Genomic DNA, 17522 nt, shown 5'->3' on the forward strand with positions numbered 1-17522 from the left:
CCCCAAAGTCAACACTTGCGGCACATTCATGGGGTCATAAAATGGCCCCAACCTTAGTGCTTGTCCCGTGTTCCTAAACGCAAGGTGCATATGTTAGGTGAGCTTCGTCCAGGCATGAGATAGAGGGCTGTTGGCCCTCTATTCAGTGTTAATGAATAAACAATATACGTGGATTAAATAACGTGTCTTTAAATGGAAACGCACCTACACTAGGTTTTGCACTGATTTGTTTTGCATATGCTGTGCCCAGAGGCTCCCTGGGGACTGTGTATTTCCCCTGGGAGCGATGGTTCCATACTGGCGGAGACTTTACAGGACATAATTACTGGGAATGATGAGAATCAGCTATAGATGCTTCTAGGCTAAGTTGGTAAGGTGCTAACGGGGCAAGGGTTTGAGGGGCACCTTGGGGGTGCTTCTACTTAATGGCTTTTTGGGAGTTGGGCCTCAAAAGGTGGAGACAGGATTAGAAAAGGGATCAAGGGGCATCTCTCGACTCCCTGTGATGATTTCATCAACCACCCTTTATTCATGGCCACGGACAACAGAGATGGTAACTTCCCCTTCCTCCCCATGAAGCCTAAGTCCCATGATCAACATTTTGGGCTTACCTAGTGGCCTTCATTTTCTCCTAATGACCATTAGTGGGGGAAGACTCTTGTGCCAGGCTGGAGGTGGGCACGTCTTCATTTTCAGGTGGCCACGAACCCACAGCACCACATAGTACGTTTGGGGAATAAACACCTGAAGTTCTGGGAAAGTGCAGGCACCTGACATCTATTCTCTTTCTAAATTGGACAAAAAATTATTTTCTCTTTAAGAAAAGGGGTTTTGGGGGGAAGTTATTTGTTTGAACTTTACTTACTTTTGGGCACCTGGAGGCAACGTTCTACTTCCGTAAGATGAACCACATAAATTCCCAGAAGATAGAAGACATGTAGCAGATTTCCGGAAGGGAGGGCTATTTTAAAATGAGGAGGGCGTTTCACTGAAAAGGGATGGAGAATAAAGTCCTTTTATCCTTACATTTACTCTAGATTCTTTAGTCTGAAAAGAAAGTACCGCCAAGGTCTCCCCATCTCTCCCAGATAAAGGACCGGGAGCCACGTGACTACTGATTACAGACCTTGGCCAGACGGGGAGAGAGCTGAAAGTCAAAATGAAGGAAGGTCCAAGAAGGAGAAATACATTTTTCCGCTATTGGAATCAGCTCTGTAGTTTAGTCCCGCACTCATCTGGAGACATAATTAACGTGGGGAGGGAGGACAAGACAGACCACAGCAAACTGATTCAGCAGAAATCAGAGCTGGTTACTGACCTCAGCAGGGGAGAGAAAAAACAATCAGGGGGGCTGGTGCCAGCCAGCGAATGCAGGAGCCTCCCAGCCCCCCGTACGCGGCCCTCCACCTGGGATGAGCAATTGTTCATCTGCATGCGATAAGAACCACACATAAACAATACTCAGTGTCTTAGAAAATGAAACCATTAGTGTAACTGCATATGTCACTCCTCCTTCCCCTCCTGAAACGTATGAAAAATCCCTTCGCCGGGGCCAATTAGGATCCTCCACTGTTTGCTCAAGCAAAGCCACTTATTATAGGTGACAGCATAATGCTAAAAAGACGCTTAGAAATAAAACCCAGGCTGTAATCATTTGGCTGAATAAGGCTCCCTGGCTTTGGCAGCCTTGTACATCTGCTAAAAATTCTTCTTTCCACAAAGGTTATGTCTCTGTTTACTATCTATTATTGTGCAGGTGGGGCTGGGAGTGGGAGCCTGGTGGAGGGGAATCTCCGTGCACCACTCAGGTGTGCCAGAAATGTCTATGCCTTCAGGGTCTTTACATCAACTTAATTTTGTCTCTGAGTTCCCGTCCTGCTTGGCTGGGTGGGAATACAAGAGGCGCTTTGATGACACGCTCCCACCCTGGCTTCTTCTGGAAATTGAGCCTAGGATTTGGAGTTCCAGGTGGGGCAAAGACAGCTGGGGTGTTGCTTGGGTCAGAGGTGGGTGAGAAGAGAGACTCCCAAGTATCAGCTCCTATGGACCCTCCAAGTCTGGAGCTCTCTTTGCTGCCTCTGAACCAGGTTTGGGGAAGCTGGTGGTCCAGGCTGAGATCACCCCAGGGACATCATGAGGCCATGCCTCTCGGGCCTGGGCACCATTTGGGGTATAAAGGTCTGACACAGGTCCCCGCTGTTGAGGGGAACTGTAGTCACTCCTGCACATGCCCAGGAGATGCTGCTTTTTTATCTGAGAGAAACTCTCCCTCTGCTTCTGTGTTTCCCCCAGAAACTCACTTCTCTCTTCAAACTATACTATCAATGAGCTTAAGCTTTTGAAGCTAAACCAGGTACAGAAAGAAAGTGTCTGGCAAACACCTCCTGTCTCCCTCCCTGCCCCAAATCTTCCGATGCTGATAGCATCAGTAAGGGGAGCAAATCAGTATTTTATACAATATTCTCTGGTGTTTGACTGGGGGAACTATGGTCTCTGCCATATGAATTCTGCATTTCAGCGAGGTGAGGGCCGAGCGAGGTGAGCGACCTCTCCTTGTGTCTTGCTAGGCCGACTCTTAAAGGATCAATAGGGAGTATCATCCTTCTGCCTCTGATCATGTGATTTAGTGCTTTTAATTCATGTGTGTGGAGTGAGCCTTGCCATCAACTCTATCAATCATGGAGCTCAATATTTAAGACAGTGGGTTGAGATAATCCCCGAAGAACCCCAGCCGTAGAAATTAGAAGAATCCTAGAGTATGCGGGCTATGAAATATCTTTTAAAAGAAAGTCTCCAAGAGTCATTTATTCATTTATTCAGCCTAGTCTAGGAGCAGCTGGAAATTTCAATGAATTTGAATATTCTTTCACATAAAGCAAAAATAGATGAAGATGTGCTTGGGGCATAAGATTTAGATGGTAACGAAGCTGTCCTTTGCAGGTGAAGATGACGTTGTTAACCTACCACCAGGAAACAATGCGCTTAATTATCTTTCTAGTAAAAACAGTGGATTTGTGCTAATCTGTGTTTTTTTAGTTTTGGTTTCTAAAATCCAATTCGGATTCCAGTTCTGGATAAGATGGAATAATATCTCACCCCTATTTTCCACTGTATGTAATGATAAAACCTGGACAGAATGCACAGAGCAGCTACTGGAGGACTTTGAAGAGAAAGCAGTAGTGGTCAGATTGGGGAAGAAGACCAGAATTTAAAGTACCACCAAAGGGGTGGTGGATTTACCATTTTCCCCCTCCACTGTCTCCAGCCTGAATTTAATGCAGCTGGAAACCCAGAAGTGAGCTGTGGGGAGAGGGGGATAGCGGGGAGGGAGAGGGGGATGGGGGGGAGGGAGAGGGGGATGGGGGGGAGGGAGAGGGGGATGGGGGAGGGAGAGGGGGATGGGGGAGGGAGAGGGGGATGGGGGGAGGGAGAGGGGGATGGGGGGAGGGAGAGGGGGATGGGGGGAGGGAGAGGGAGAGGGAGACGAGAGAGAGCACGCAAACCCAGGAAAAGCGGCTGATTCCAGCTCAAAGACAAAACAGAAACTCCTATCCTCAGACAGAGAGAGAACATAAATCCCCTGGGTTTCCTTTTCTTCCTTCTCTCTTGTTTTCTCCATCCTCTCACACCCCAGCTCTCAGACAGCCCCAGCGGGAGCCAAGAGGGGAGCTCATTACAGAACCAGCTTTGTTTTGCCCAATGCCAAGATGCCCAGGTTTGCCCAGGTTTGCAGCAAAGAGACGGGTTCTTGGCAAGGCAGCCAAGCGAGGGGACAGAACAGGTCTCAGATCAGCGCCCCGAAGGTGAGGGGCTGGAGTGTTTGTGGGATGAAGAATGAAGCAACAGGGCAGTGGAGGCGTGGGCTGCCTGGGGAGAGGTGATGGGAAAAGGTGTGGTCCAGCTCGTTCTGCGCAGGCGTAACTAAGCCAAGGCCCTCAGCACGGCCTGAGGGTGGAGTTTTCGGTCCTCTGACGTCAAAAGGTCACGGAGCGGACACTCGCGCATGCCCAGTTGGAGGGCCGGTGGTCCTATCCAGTCTCAACCTGCTCAGCTAGAAGCAGGCACAGCTGACTTCAAGTTCCTGGACCACAACTCGGGCAAACGCCTTATTGTTTAGGCTCCGTGCTGCTTGGAGGACGTGCATCGTGAAGACCTTGATTGGTGGAGGCGGGTGAGATGGATTTGGCTAATGATTACTCACAGCTTCACCTTCCTCTACATTCACGGAGGTGTGATCCTAAGAGGGGGAACCAACCAAGATTATGTGTTTCTCTCTCTGTCCTCCCCACTGGGGCCCAGATGCAGACCTGGTCACACAAGTGCCCAGCAGATGGCTGTGCTGGAGCCTTAAGCTCTGGACAGAGGACCTACAAAGGCGGCAGCAGGCAGAGGGAGGAGCCGGGAAAGTGTCTCCAGTTCACTGCGAGCCCCGGGCTCCCCTCGGGGTCTGGGGGGGCGTGTCGGGTCCTAATTAGCATACCCCCAAACCTGAGACGTGAACTGGTGGATAAGCCACCTTTCCGGCCTCAGACTCACCACCCGGGGGGAACACACCCAGGACAGACAGACGACGTGAAGAGCATGGTGAAGGCTTTGAAAGCTGAACGACATTGGAGCTGTGGCCCCCGGAACTTGCAGCTTGAACCTCGTGAGGTTGGTTGTTCACTGAGCGAAAATATCAACATTCTCCATAGGACTTGAACAAAGCCAGAGTCTCACAGCTTATGGTTAAAAATGTCTGGGATAGAATCTAGAGTTATTTAGAGTATGAAGAACCACAGAAGGTTCAACTCTCATGATCATCAAATGAGCAATCGCAAGTATTCTTGGAATATATATTGAAATAGAAGGTCTCGGTAAAGAGATAGAAGATGTTTTTAAAAATGGAAATTTTAGAAATGAAAAAGTTACAATCATTGAAATAATTTCACTGGGTGAACTCAGTGGCAGAATGGAGATGACAGAGGGCTTAATGAACTGAAGATAGATCAATAGAAATAATCTAATCCCAACAATGGACAAAATAAAGGGTTGAAGAAAATGAATACAGCCTCAGGGACCTCTGGGATAGTAACATGTTTAACATTCATGTCATCAGAGTCTCAGAAGGAAGGAGAAAGAGGGTGGTTGGTGCTGAAAAAATATTTAAAGAACTAATGGTTGAAAATTTCCTAATTTTGGAGAAAGACAAACACCTACAGATTCAAAGGCTATGTGAGCCCCAAACAGGATTAACCTGAAGGAATTCAGACACATCATAATTTAAAACCCCCTGAAAACTAAAACCAAGAAGACATGTTGAAAGTAGCCAGGAAAGCCAACAATAAAACAATGCAATACCTATAGAGGAAGAAGGATTTGAATGATTACAGATTTCTCATAAGAAAACATGGAGGCCAGGAGAAAGGTCCAACACCTTTAAGGCGTATTGCTGAGCCTACAATATATATGAATATGGTGTATTTAACAATAGCAGCACAGGGGAAGCAGTGGGAACCACGCTGTACTGGGGTAAGGAAATGACACCGGGTGACACCATGAGACTGCAGAAGAAATGAAGACTCAGAAGTGGTAAATAAGGAGGTTACTATCACAAACTCCATAAATATATTATTGATTCTCTAAGTTTCTTTAAAAGACATACAACCACAGAAAATAAAAATTATGACAATGTTTTGTGGAGTTTATAACGCATATAGACATGGTGTATATAATAATAGCGCAAAAAGAGGGGAGAGAGATTAGAACTGCATAAGAGTAACATTTCTGTATCTCAGTGGAATTGTTAGTATAAATCTGAAGTAGATTCTGATAGGTTAAGATGTAAGCCCATGAGAAACCAATACGAAAATAACTAAAAAAATTGGGTAAAAATTTCTCGAATTAAAATATTATTTTTGAAAATATTCACTTAACACACAAAAAAAGGGGGGAGAAGTAAAGGAGTTTAGTGGAACAAAAATACAGATATGTAGAAAACAAAAATCAGAATGGCAGATGTATCCCAATCATATCAATGATAATGTTGACTGTTAATGGATGAAGCAATCCAGTCAAAAGGCAGAGCTTGTCAGACTAATATACAAACAAACAAACAACAAGCTGTGTTCTCTACAGGAGACATATTCCAAGTCCAAAGATGTGAGTAGAATGAGAATAAAAAGATAGAAATAGTAATACCATGCAAACAGCAAGCATGAGAGCTGGAGTGGCTATCCTAATAGATAAGATAGACTTTTAAACCAAAAATGTTACTAAAGATAAATAGGGACATATTATAATGATAAAATGATCAATCCATTAGAAAGATATATATAATTATAAACATATATGCTTCTAACAAGACAGAGTCCTAAAATATATGAAGCAAAAAATGACAGAGTTGAAGGGAGAGGGACTTCCCTGGTGGCACAGTGGTTAAGAATCTGCCTGCCAATGCAGGGGACACGGGTTCAAACCCTGGTCTGGTAAGATCCCACATGCCGTGGAGCAACTAAGCCCATGCGCCACAACTACTGAGCCTGTGCTCTAGAGCCTGCACTTTAGAGCCCGTGCGCCACAACTACTGAAGCCCGCACACTTAGAGCCCATGCTCCGCAACAAGAGAAGCCACTGCAATGAGAAGCCCATGCACCGAAACGAAGAGTAGCCCCTGCGTGCAGCAATGAAGATCCAACACAGCCAAAAAAAAAATAAAAAAGAATTGAAGGGAGAAATAGATAATTCAACAATAATAGTTGGAGATTTCAATACTCTGCTTTCAAAAATGGATAGAAAACTAGACAGAAAATCAAGGATCTGTAAGACTTGAAAAACACCATAAATCAACAAGACTTGACAGATATCTATAGAACACTGCACCCAATAGCAGCAGAATAGACATTCTTCCCAAGTACACATGGAGCAGTATCCAGGACAGACCCCGTTCTAGGGCATAAAACAAACCCCAATACATTTAAAAGTTGAACTCATACAGAGTACACTTTCCAACAACAATAGAATCAAACTAGAAGTCAATAGCAGAAGAAAATTTGGGAAACTCACAAAGACTTAGAAATTAAAAACATACTCCTAAATAACCAATGGGTGAAAGAAGAAATTAAAAGCAAAATTAGAAAATACTTTAACATGAATGAGAAAAAAATACAACCAGCCAAAATGTATGAAATGCCACTAAAGCAGTGTTTAAGGAAATTTACAGTAGTGGGCGGGTCGGGGGGAGAAGAAAGATTCAAATCAATCACTAGCTTTTCCACCTTAAGAAACAAGAAAAAGAAAAGCAAACAAAACCCAAGGCGAATAGAAAGAAGGAAACTATAAAGATTAGAGTAGAAATATGATAAAGACTAGACATCAATACAGATTATCAATGGAACAAAAGTGGGTTCTTTGAAAAGATCAACAAAATTGACAAAACTTTAGCTAGGCTGACCAAGAAAAAAAAGAAGTCAAATTCCTAAAATCAGGAATGAAGAAGGGGATATAATTAGTTCCTCACAGAAATAAAAAGGATTACAGGGAATTCTATGAATAATTATATAAATAACCTGGAAAACAGATGAAATAGAAAATTCCTAGAAAGACACAAACTACCAAAACTGACTCAGGAAAAAACAGAAAATTTGAATAGACCTATAACAAGTAAAGAGATTGAATTAGCAATAAAAACATTTCCTATGAAGAAAAGCTCCTAACCAAATAGCTTCACTGATTAACTCGATCAAACACTTAAAGAAGAATTTACACTAATGCTTAACAAGCTCTTCCAAAAAACAGAAGAGGAAGGACACTTACTAATTCTGTGAGGCCAGTATTACCCTGATACCAAAACCAGACAAAGACATCACAAAAGGAGACCAACACTACAGACCAATATTCTTTATGGGTAGGGATGCGAAAGTCCTTAACAAAATATTAGTAAATAAAGTCTAATAACATATGAAGAAGATTATATACCTTCACCAACTGGGATTTATCCCCAGGAATGCAAGGTAGTTTAATAAGTGAAAATAAATCAACATAATAAAAATATTAATAGACTCAAGGACATAAACCATATGATTATCTCAATAGACACAGAAAAAGCATTTGACAAAATCCAACACCTTTTCATGATGAAAAAACTCAACAAACTAGGAATAGAAGGGAACTTCCTCAATCTGATGCAGAACATCTATGAAAAACCTGCAAGTAACATCATAATTAATGGTGAAAATTGAATGATTTCCCACTAAGATCAGTAACAAGACATGGATGCCTGCTTTCACTTTTGTACCACCTTTGTACCATTTTGTACTGGAAGTTTTAGGCAGGGCAATTAAGCAACAAAAAGATACCAAAAGCATTCATGTTGGAAAGTAAGAAGTTAAGGTATCTCTATTTGCAGAGATATAATCTTGTATTTACAAAATCTCAAGGAATGCACTTAAAAAAAAGAGAGACCTACTAGAATGAATGATGAGGTTAGCAAGGATTCAGGATAAAAATCAACACACAAAAAATCACTTGTACTTCTATGTTGTGACTATTCCTTCAGTTGCCCAAACAAGCCTCTGGATCATTTCAGTTTTAAAAATTTCCATCATAGAACTGGCCACTTTCTAAATATGTCAGTCTATTGTTCTTTGTTAATGTTACTTCAGCCTTAGTTCATATTCTTACCACTTTCCTCCAATTAATTTCCTCCAATTACTGCAGTAATCACCTGAATGAGTTTTCTGCCCTATTCCACTTTCTCACTTGTATTTCTAGCAATGAACAATTCTAAAATAAAATTAAGAAAACATTTACGTTTATAATAGCACAAAAACAATAAAATACTTATGAATAAATTTAGTAAAAGAAGTGCAAAACGTGTACACTTTAAACTATAAAACATTGTTGAAAAAATTTTAAAAGATCGAAATAAATAGAAAGACATCCCATATTCATGGACTGGAAGACATGTTGTTATGATGGCAGTACTCCCCCAACTGATTTACACGTCCAGTGCAATCCCTATTGAAATCCCAGTTACTTTGTTTTGCAGAAATAATCACACTAATCCTAAAATTCATATGGAAATTCAAGAGACCCCAAATAGTCAAAACACTCTTGAAAAAAAAGAACAAAAATGAGTGGTAACACTTTTTCATCTCAAAGCTTACTACAAAGTTACAGTAATCAAGATAATGTACTGGCATAAGGATAGACATATAACTCAATGGAATAGAATTGAGAGTACAGAAACAAATCCCTACATTTATGATCACTTGATGTTTGAAAAGGGTGCCCCATGATTTCAATGGGAAATAGCAGTCTTTGCAATGAACAATGCCGGGAGAACTAAATAGCCACAAGCAGAGGAATGAAGTGGTCCCTTGCTCACCACCATACATAAATATTAAACCAAACGGATTATAAACCTAAATGTAGGAGCTAAAATTATGGAAATCTTGGAGGAAGGCACAGCAGTAAATCTTCACGACCTTCGGTTAGGCAATGGTTTCTTAGACATGACACCAAAAGCACAAGCAATAAAAGGAAAAAGAGATAAATGTGACTTCATCAAAATTAGAAACCTTTGTGCTTTAAATGAAACCATCAAGAAAATGAAAAGACAACCCGTGGGCTGAGGGAAAATCTTTGTAAATCTACATCTGAAAAAGAACTTGTATCCCAAATATGCAAACCTCTTACAACTCAGTAATAATGCTTTAAAAAAATAACACAGTTTGAAAAAGTGCACAAAGAATCCGAATAGACATTTCTCCAAAGAAGATACATAAATGGCCAAAAAACACATGACATGATGACGCTTACCATCAGGGAAATGCAATTCATAACCACAACAAGATACCAGTTCTCACCCTCTACGATGGCAATGGTCAAAAAGACCGACAATAACAAGTGTTGGTGAAGATGTGGAGAAACTGGAACCCTCTTGCATTGCTGGTGGGAACATAAAATAGTCCCACCACTTTGGAAAACACCCTGGCATATCCTCAAAATGCTAAATGTATGACTATCATATAGCTCAGACATTCTACTCCTAGATACAGTCCCAATAGAAATGAAAACATAAAAACTAGTACATAAACGCTAATAGGAGAATCATTTGTAATAGCTAATAAGTGAACACAACCCAAATGTACATCAACGGATGATGTATTAAACAATGTGTGCTATAGTCATGCAGTGGAATATTTTTCAGCAATATAATGGAATGAATTACTGAAGCGTGCTACAGTATGGATGAACCTTGAAAACATTATAATAAATGAAAGAATTCAGTCACAAAATACCACATACTGTGATTCCATTTATATGAAAGGCCCAGAACAGGCAAATCTATGGAGTCGGAAAGTAGATTAGTGTTTGCCTAGGGGTGGGATTGGAAGGGAAATGGGCGTGACTGCCGACAGGCACAGTGTTCCTTTTGGGGGTGATTCGACTGTTCTATGGTTAGATCTGTTGATGGTTGCAAAACTGTGCCTATATTCAAAACCACTGAAGGCGGAGAGGAGAGGGATAAATTAGGAGTTTGGGATTAAAATATACACACTACTATACATAAAATACATAACCAACAAGGACCTACTGTATAGCACAGGGAACTATACTCAATATCTTGTGATAACCTACAATGGAAGAGAATGTAAAAAAAGAATATATATATGTATAACTGAATCACTTTGCTGTACACCTGAAACTAACACAACATAGTGAGTCAACAATATTTCGATAAAAATGTTTAAAAAAACCCACTGAATTGTGCACTTTAAATGGTGAATTATATAGCACATAAATTATATCTCAATAAGGCTCCTAAAAAAAAAAAAGACTCAGCACATGATTCTGGCTGATTCACACTATCACTCTACTGCTGTCATCTTTGACATTGTTGTTTGTGAGTGTTGAAAGACTGTGATATTCTGGGGTAAGTTCTTCTCGGTCAGCTCGTATATGGTGTGTGTGATGTTGGCTTTGGCCTAATGTACTCATCAGAGTGGAAGCCTCAATCAATTTGAGAGCCAGAGTCAAGCCCCAAACAACCCCAAACCCTACCCTGGTTTGACGTGCCACCCCTGGAGATGGACATGAGAACCGACGCCAGCTGAAATACAGGAGTCACATCTTCGGGCTATGCTGGTGCACAACTCCAGGGGGCAGTGTTCACAGTGTGATCTATGCAGAGGGTGCCCTCGTGTGTGAATAATTCCCCCTGGAGTGTTGTAAGGCACAGAAGCTCACGAGCCGTGCTCTTACACACTCTCCATGAATTCTCACAGCCAACAATGGGGGACACTTACTTATTCCTGATATTCTGGTGGCCATTCCACACTGAAAAAAGGAAGACAGGAGACTGTATGAATGCTCATGGAACCTCTCCAAACGGACGATTCCCGAGGACGATTCCTCAGATTGCCGTCGCCCCGCAGTGCTGGGGGCTCCTCCGTGAAAGGTCCTCATCTGTACAAAGAATGGACAGCATGAAATGTACTGAGTGCATCTCCCTCTGGGGGCGCTCCAGTCCCCACCAGGTATCTCACCAATGCCTTCGGGGCTGGACCGAGTGTGTGAATGTGGGAAGCAGGCAGACGGAAGACCAAGGCCCAGGGGAATTTGGGTGGCCAGTTTGCAATGCCCCGTTCCGGATGTCATATGGGGCTCCTCCCGGGGGGACGTGCACAAAGGGACGTAGGGAACCCCTACTTCAGCACCAGTATTTGTGTCAAATCTGGTTCAAGGTCCTGATCTTCAGGGGCACAAACAAACACCTGGAGCAGAAGGAAAAACGCCACCTTGCAAAGAATTGCAACCCACCAGCAAGCCTGAGTGGGAGCTACAAAGAGGTGAGACGCCAGTGGTCTATCAGCCATCTCTTTGAAGTTTAATTCTGACACAGCCCTCCCCCAGCGTGGGTCTAGCGAATGACCCTGATTTGTCACCCCCTAGGAAGAAGGCTGCCATTGCTATGCTGTTTTACATTTCCCCAAATATCTGGACTTTGAAACCGTAGTTTTAGGACCGTGAATGTAAATCTGAGTGGAAAAAATAATCTTCTGGAGTAGGTATTGGGATAAACGAGACAGAATGACTCTGGGTTCAAAAAGCAGCTAGTTAATATGAATCACATTATTTTGTTTAGCTCACAAATGATCCCAGATCTTCTTTATTATCTGTGCCTCAGCTGCTCTCCAGAAACATTTTATCTGCTCTCATACACAGATTATGAGAGCCTGGCTCTCCTACCTAAGAGAGTTTTAGGATTTCACTGTTACATTTTTATAACTCTACTCCCTGGAAATTTGGGTCATTTTGTGCATTACTAAGGACTTTCACTGTCCGTGTTCATTTGCTGTGATTATGCTGGTGGTCAAAGGAATCCAGCCAAATTCACAGGTGGAGGAAGAGGGCTCTGTCGAAGGCAATTGGCCTCGGAGGGCCAGCACCTGCGCCGTGTTTTACACAGGGGCACACCTGCCTCTGAAACACTCCTGTGATTTCTGACAAAGCAACTGCAACTTCTCACCTCTTATGAGCCAGTAGTGACAACCTGTTCTGATGAAAGGGACAGTCAATTATGGGCTGGGCCTCAAACAGTAAAGAAAACCCACTAAAATGTTTTTGTTGTGGGTAACAGTTTTGGCTTTTATTCCACACAGGGACAATGGACTGAAAATTAACTCGAAACTAATTTGTTATAAATCTAAAGGGTAAAGATACAAAGAGTGAGTTTCCTTCCTCCGCCCCATTCTCTCTCTGTTCTGCTTTTGTTTCGTTTGGATTTTTGACTGTTTTCACCTCCTTGTTAAACTCGCTGTTAAATATTTTACTTGACATCTCTACAGGCTTTTGTACTTGAATTACTATTATTTTCTGATTATAAGGTTGATTCATGTGGATTGTAGTAACTTTGGGAAATGCACAAAAATCATGGACAAAACAAATACTACCCCAAATCAAACCTCCCAAAAGCCAGGCATCGTATCTCGATGTATTTGTTTCATTAGAATTTTCAAACATTCCACTGTATTACTGAGAGCTGACCATATGTCAAGCACTGTTCCTTTCAGTATTTTTTTCTGTGATTATATGTCTCTGTATTTACTTATTTCAGAATTAAGACGTACTGCACTTTTAATTTTGTATCTTGCCTTTGTTACCTAATGTTTTAGTTCTTGCATTTCCCCATGCCATTCAGTAGCTTTTTAACTGGCACATATAATTTGTTATACAAATTTATCATGGTTTATTTAACTGTTTACTTATTTGTACATATTTAGGAAGTTTCTGGCTGTTATAAATTAATATCTGTATATAATTCTTTGTGTGTTTATTTAATTGCTCTTTGAGAATGAATTGCTAAGTAAGATTTGTAGTCAAAGGTATAAATATTGTGTAAGTTTTGGCTGCTTATTTCTAAATGGTGCTCCAGAAATATTGGGAGATTTTCTCTTCTATGAAAAGTTGAATGGAAATGTCTAGTTCATAGTTCTTATACCAACACTGTATGCTATTTGCGTGGGGGGGGGCTCAAAAATTGGATTTTTAATACCTTATTTTGCAATGTTTTAAATTTTTGACTAATAAGTCAGATGCTGTGTATGTTTGATAGCTATTTATTTTTCTAGTGTCAGTACTTGCTTTCAAAGCCAGTTTTTCGTACACATTGCAAATATTTTTCCTACTCTGCCTTTTCACTTTTAATTTTGCTCGTGAGGTTTTTTTTCTATTTTCAGTATATTAGTATAATTTCATTCATCTCTGTTGCCATTTCTTTCATGTTTTTATGCCTAGAAAGTCCTTTCTACCTTGAGACTCCTTGTATTTCTTCCTAGTCGTTGGCTTGGTTTTCAGATTTAACTCTTTAAAGCATGCAATTTTTTAAAATATATAATGCAAGGAAGGAAACTCTTTTTATTCAGTTGGTTAATAATCTTGCTTCATTCCTCAATGAGGAGTGGGTGGTGTGAAATGCTCTTGGAGAAACAGAAATTATGAAACAGAATCTGGGCTTCATCTCCTGAAACTTCTCTGTGCTTTGGTCTCCCAACCTCTAAAATGCAGAGAATAGTAAACTTGTTTTAAGCATTAAATTACTATTTTTAAACAGTTCTACTTTCACATGTAATTCACATACCTGTAATTCCCTGACTTAAAGCATACCATTCAATGGTGTTTCAGTATATTCACATTGCTGTGCATCCAGCGCCATGAACATTTCTATCACCCCAAAAAGAAACCCTACACCCCTTAGGCAACCACTAACCTACTTTCTGTCTCTATAGCATTGCCTATTGTGGAGAGTTAGATGGAATCACACAAGAGGTGGTCTTTTTGATTAGTTTCTTTACTAAGCATGTTTTCAAGGTTCGTGCAGGTTCTGGCATATATCAGTACTTCATTCCTTTTCACGGCTGAGTAACATTTCATTTCATGGACAGACCACATTTCATTTATCTATTCACCAGCTGATAGACCTTTGAGTTGTTCCGACTTTTTGGCTCTTGTAAATTATGCTGCTGTGAACATTCCTGACAATTTTTGTGTGGGCATATGTTTTGAGTGCTCTGGGGAGAAGCATTCTCTCCACTTTCAACCCAGTTTGATTCAAAAGAACCATGGTCTTCGGGTTGTGTCTGCAAGAAGCCGACACTTTGGAGATGCAGGTTAGGGAAGAGTCCCTAAGACACCCTCACTTTTGACGTCAGTTGCAAGTTCAGGAGTCTCTAAGACCACCTTCGGGTTCCATGATTCTCTAAGACTCACAGGACTCGATGAAAGCTGAGCTCTGGTTATGGTCATGGTATAGCAGTGACAGGGTATGGATGAAATCAGCCAAGGGAAGAGGTGCCCAGGGCAGAGGCCAGGAAAGTTCCAACATGGCCCTTCGAGGAATGCCAGCATTATTTTCTTGTGACAACACACACAGAGCACTGCCAGCCCGGAATGCTCCTCTGAGCCAGGGTTTTCACTGGGCGCCAGCACGTGGGCCTCCGACTCCCCGTGTGGCCGACCTCAGCCTCCAGCCCCTCTAGAGCTTGGACTAATGTCGCAAACCCCAAAGCCCCAGGCCTAATTCACATTTTGACTACTTGCTGTGACCCAAGACCCCCGGCAAAACAAACACTTCTATCAGCCATGACATTCCAAGGGCTTTGAGATCACTTCCCAAAGCTGAGGGCAAGGGCCAGACTTCTTTGGGGGCAAGGTTAAAGTCTTTATGACACAGTGAGGGACCCGTACAGATCTCCTAGAAATTAACCTGGAAGACTCCTGTTTCATACCCCACATTGCAAGGTAAACCCGTTACAGAATACGGTCTAGAATCTGGATACATCATGCCCCTAATTGTAGGACTTTGGAATTTGGGAAGAACTTTAGAAACCAACATTATTAGCCATCAGGGAAATGCAAATCAAAACCACGATGAGATAGCACTTCACACCAGGTAGGATGGCTAGGATCAGAAAGTCAGATCCTAAAAAACAAGAGTTGGCAAAGATGTGGAGAAATCAGAACCGTCATACACTGCTGGTGGGAATGGTGCAGACGCTGTGGAAAACAGTCTGGCAGTTCGTCAGACAATTAAACATAGAGTTACCATGTGACACAGCCATTCCACTCCTGGGTATATACTCAAGATTTCTGGGCCTGTCCTCTTTTCTTTTCTTTTTTTTTTAAATTTGCTTTTTATTTTTTTTTATTCTGTTCTTTTTGGGCACGCCGTGTGGCCTGTGGGATGTTAGTTCCCTGACCAGGGATTGAACCCGGGCCCTTGGCAGTGAAAGCCCGGAGTCCTAATCACTGGACCGCCAGGGAATTCCTGGGCCTGTCCTCTTTTCACTAGAGCTGTAAAGAGAAGCCTCCTCATCCTGGGGTTCAAGGTAGAGAGGAGGGATGTCTCCCTACCTGTCATGACCCGTTACTGCCCGGGAGCACAGAGGGAGGAGAGCCATGTTTGTCAAAGACCACACTTAGCAATTCTGTCTTTACCATGAGTCTTGGCCTCAACTACAAATGAGGCAGAACTCATGTGTAGACTTGCCTGGGCCACAGAGCTGACAGAAGGGGGTACGCGTCCAGGAACAGGCTGGAGCGGGGTCAGGCTGCGTCCTGCAGGGGCCACGTGCTCGACTGCATGTCTGCTCTGACCAGGGACAGGCTCTGCCCCATCCTTACTCCATGTGGACACAGGGTTAACTCCTGCTGTGCCCGAGCTGTGGTGAAAAGCCATCTAGTTAAATAGGTTCCAGGTGATTCTGATTCCCTTGATTGTGCCCGTGAGGATTTAGGCAAAGGGCGCAGACTTCTTGGGGGCTGCGCTCGGTACAGATCCAGCCACACGGGGGCCACTGAGTCCTCCCCGCTCTGACGCATCCTGCAGGCCAGCCTCATTCGTTAGGCTGTGACCCCACAGGGAATCCGGAAAATGGCTTGCTCATAACCACAGCTGGAAATTTAAATTTTATTTTCGACACATCTTTACCCTTCTTGCTGCTGATCTGTCTGGCTCCCAGCCAATCTCCCCATGGCTTTGGTTTTAATATGTGGCGATAAACCCCTCAGTGTTACAGCCGCTCTAAGCCGGTCCTGGTGTCACTTTCCTCAGCACAGCTAATTAAATTGCGAGCACAGCGTGCAAATGGAGATGATAAAACTCCTCGGCTGGAGAGAGTGGGCTGGATGCATCTGGGCGAACGTTCGAATTATCTTTTTACAATGGTGTCAACACAGAGTGGGCAGAGGCCATCTGGGGTTGGGTGGAAAGTGGTGCTTGTACGTTCCTTTAAAAAAATTCTACGATGTGTCCACTTGTAGAGATCAACGCAAGAGAAATGGAGACATAGGTCCACAAAAGGCTTTTTCAAGAATGAGGATAGCAGCATCATTGGGTTTAGTCCCAAACAGGAGACAACTCGAGCGTCTGCCCACAGGAGCCTGGATAAGCACACTGTGTTACGTCCATACGAGGGACTCTTGCTCAATAGTAAAAGGGAACAAACGACACGAAAAGTACAGACTGGATGATTCCATTTTTTGACATTCAACGGCCAGCAAGACTAATCAATAGTCACAGAAATCAGAACAGTGGTTCCTCACGGGGCTGTGCAGCCTGGCTTGGAAGTAGCACAAGGGAACTTTCCAGGGTGATGAAAATATTCCATATCTTGAGTGGTGCGGTGGTCCCACTGGTATATATGTTTATCAAAGTGCATCCAAGTTTGCGCTAATGGCCTGGGCATTTCACTGTATGTAAGTGTTATCTCATAACCAAAGAAAGTTCCAAGATGATACACCCCCGAGAATTACCAGAAATTTGAGAGTCCAGCCCGCTTACCTTTCAGAATGGAACTCCTCAGGCTCTGGCCAGTGCTTGGGATCGGGGTGCAGAATGCAGATGGGGGATCATCAACAAGTGTTCCCCTGGGGAGGGTCACCCCATGGATCTCTGGAGTTTTCTTACAGACCCTCTTGAGACGTCCACTGAGGAGTAGAGCCTGAAGGACTCATTCACCTCCAGGGGTCCACCTGCT

The 17522-nt window shown here is 42.8% G+C and overlaps 1 protein-coding gene across 1 annotated transcript in view; it reads right to left on the reverse strand.

Moving 5' to 3' along the window:
• Positions 1 to 17522, reverse strand: part of SDK1 (sidekick cell adhesion molecule 1) — a 1005745-nt gene that overhangs the window by 145569 nt on the left and 842654 nt on the right. Inside the window, exon 48 of the mRNA XM_082429098.1 lies at positions 11292 to 17520. The gene's annotated coding sequence lies outside the window, so the exon portion shown is untranslated. The remainder of the gene's footprint in view (positions 1 to 11291; positions 17521 to 17522) is intronic.

This window comes from Balaenoptera physalus, assembly GCF_965194825.1.
Source record: "Balaenoptera physalus genome assembly, chromosome: 16".
In the NCBI taxonomy this organism is placed as follows: Eukaryota; Metazoa; Chordata; class Mammalia; order Artiodactyla; family Balaenopteridae; genus Balaenoptera; species Balaenoptera physalus.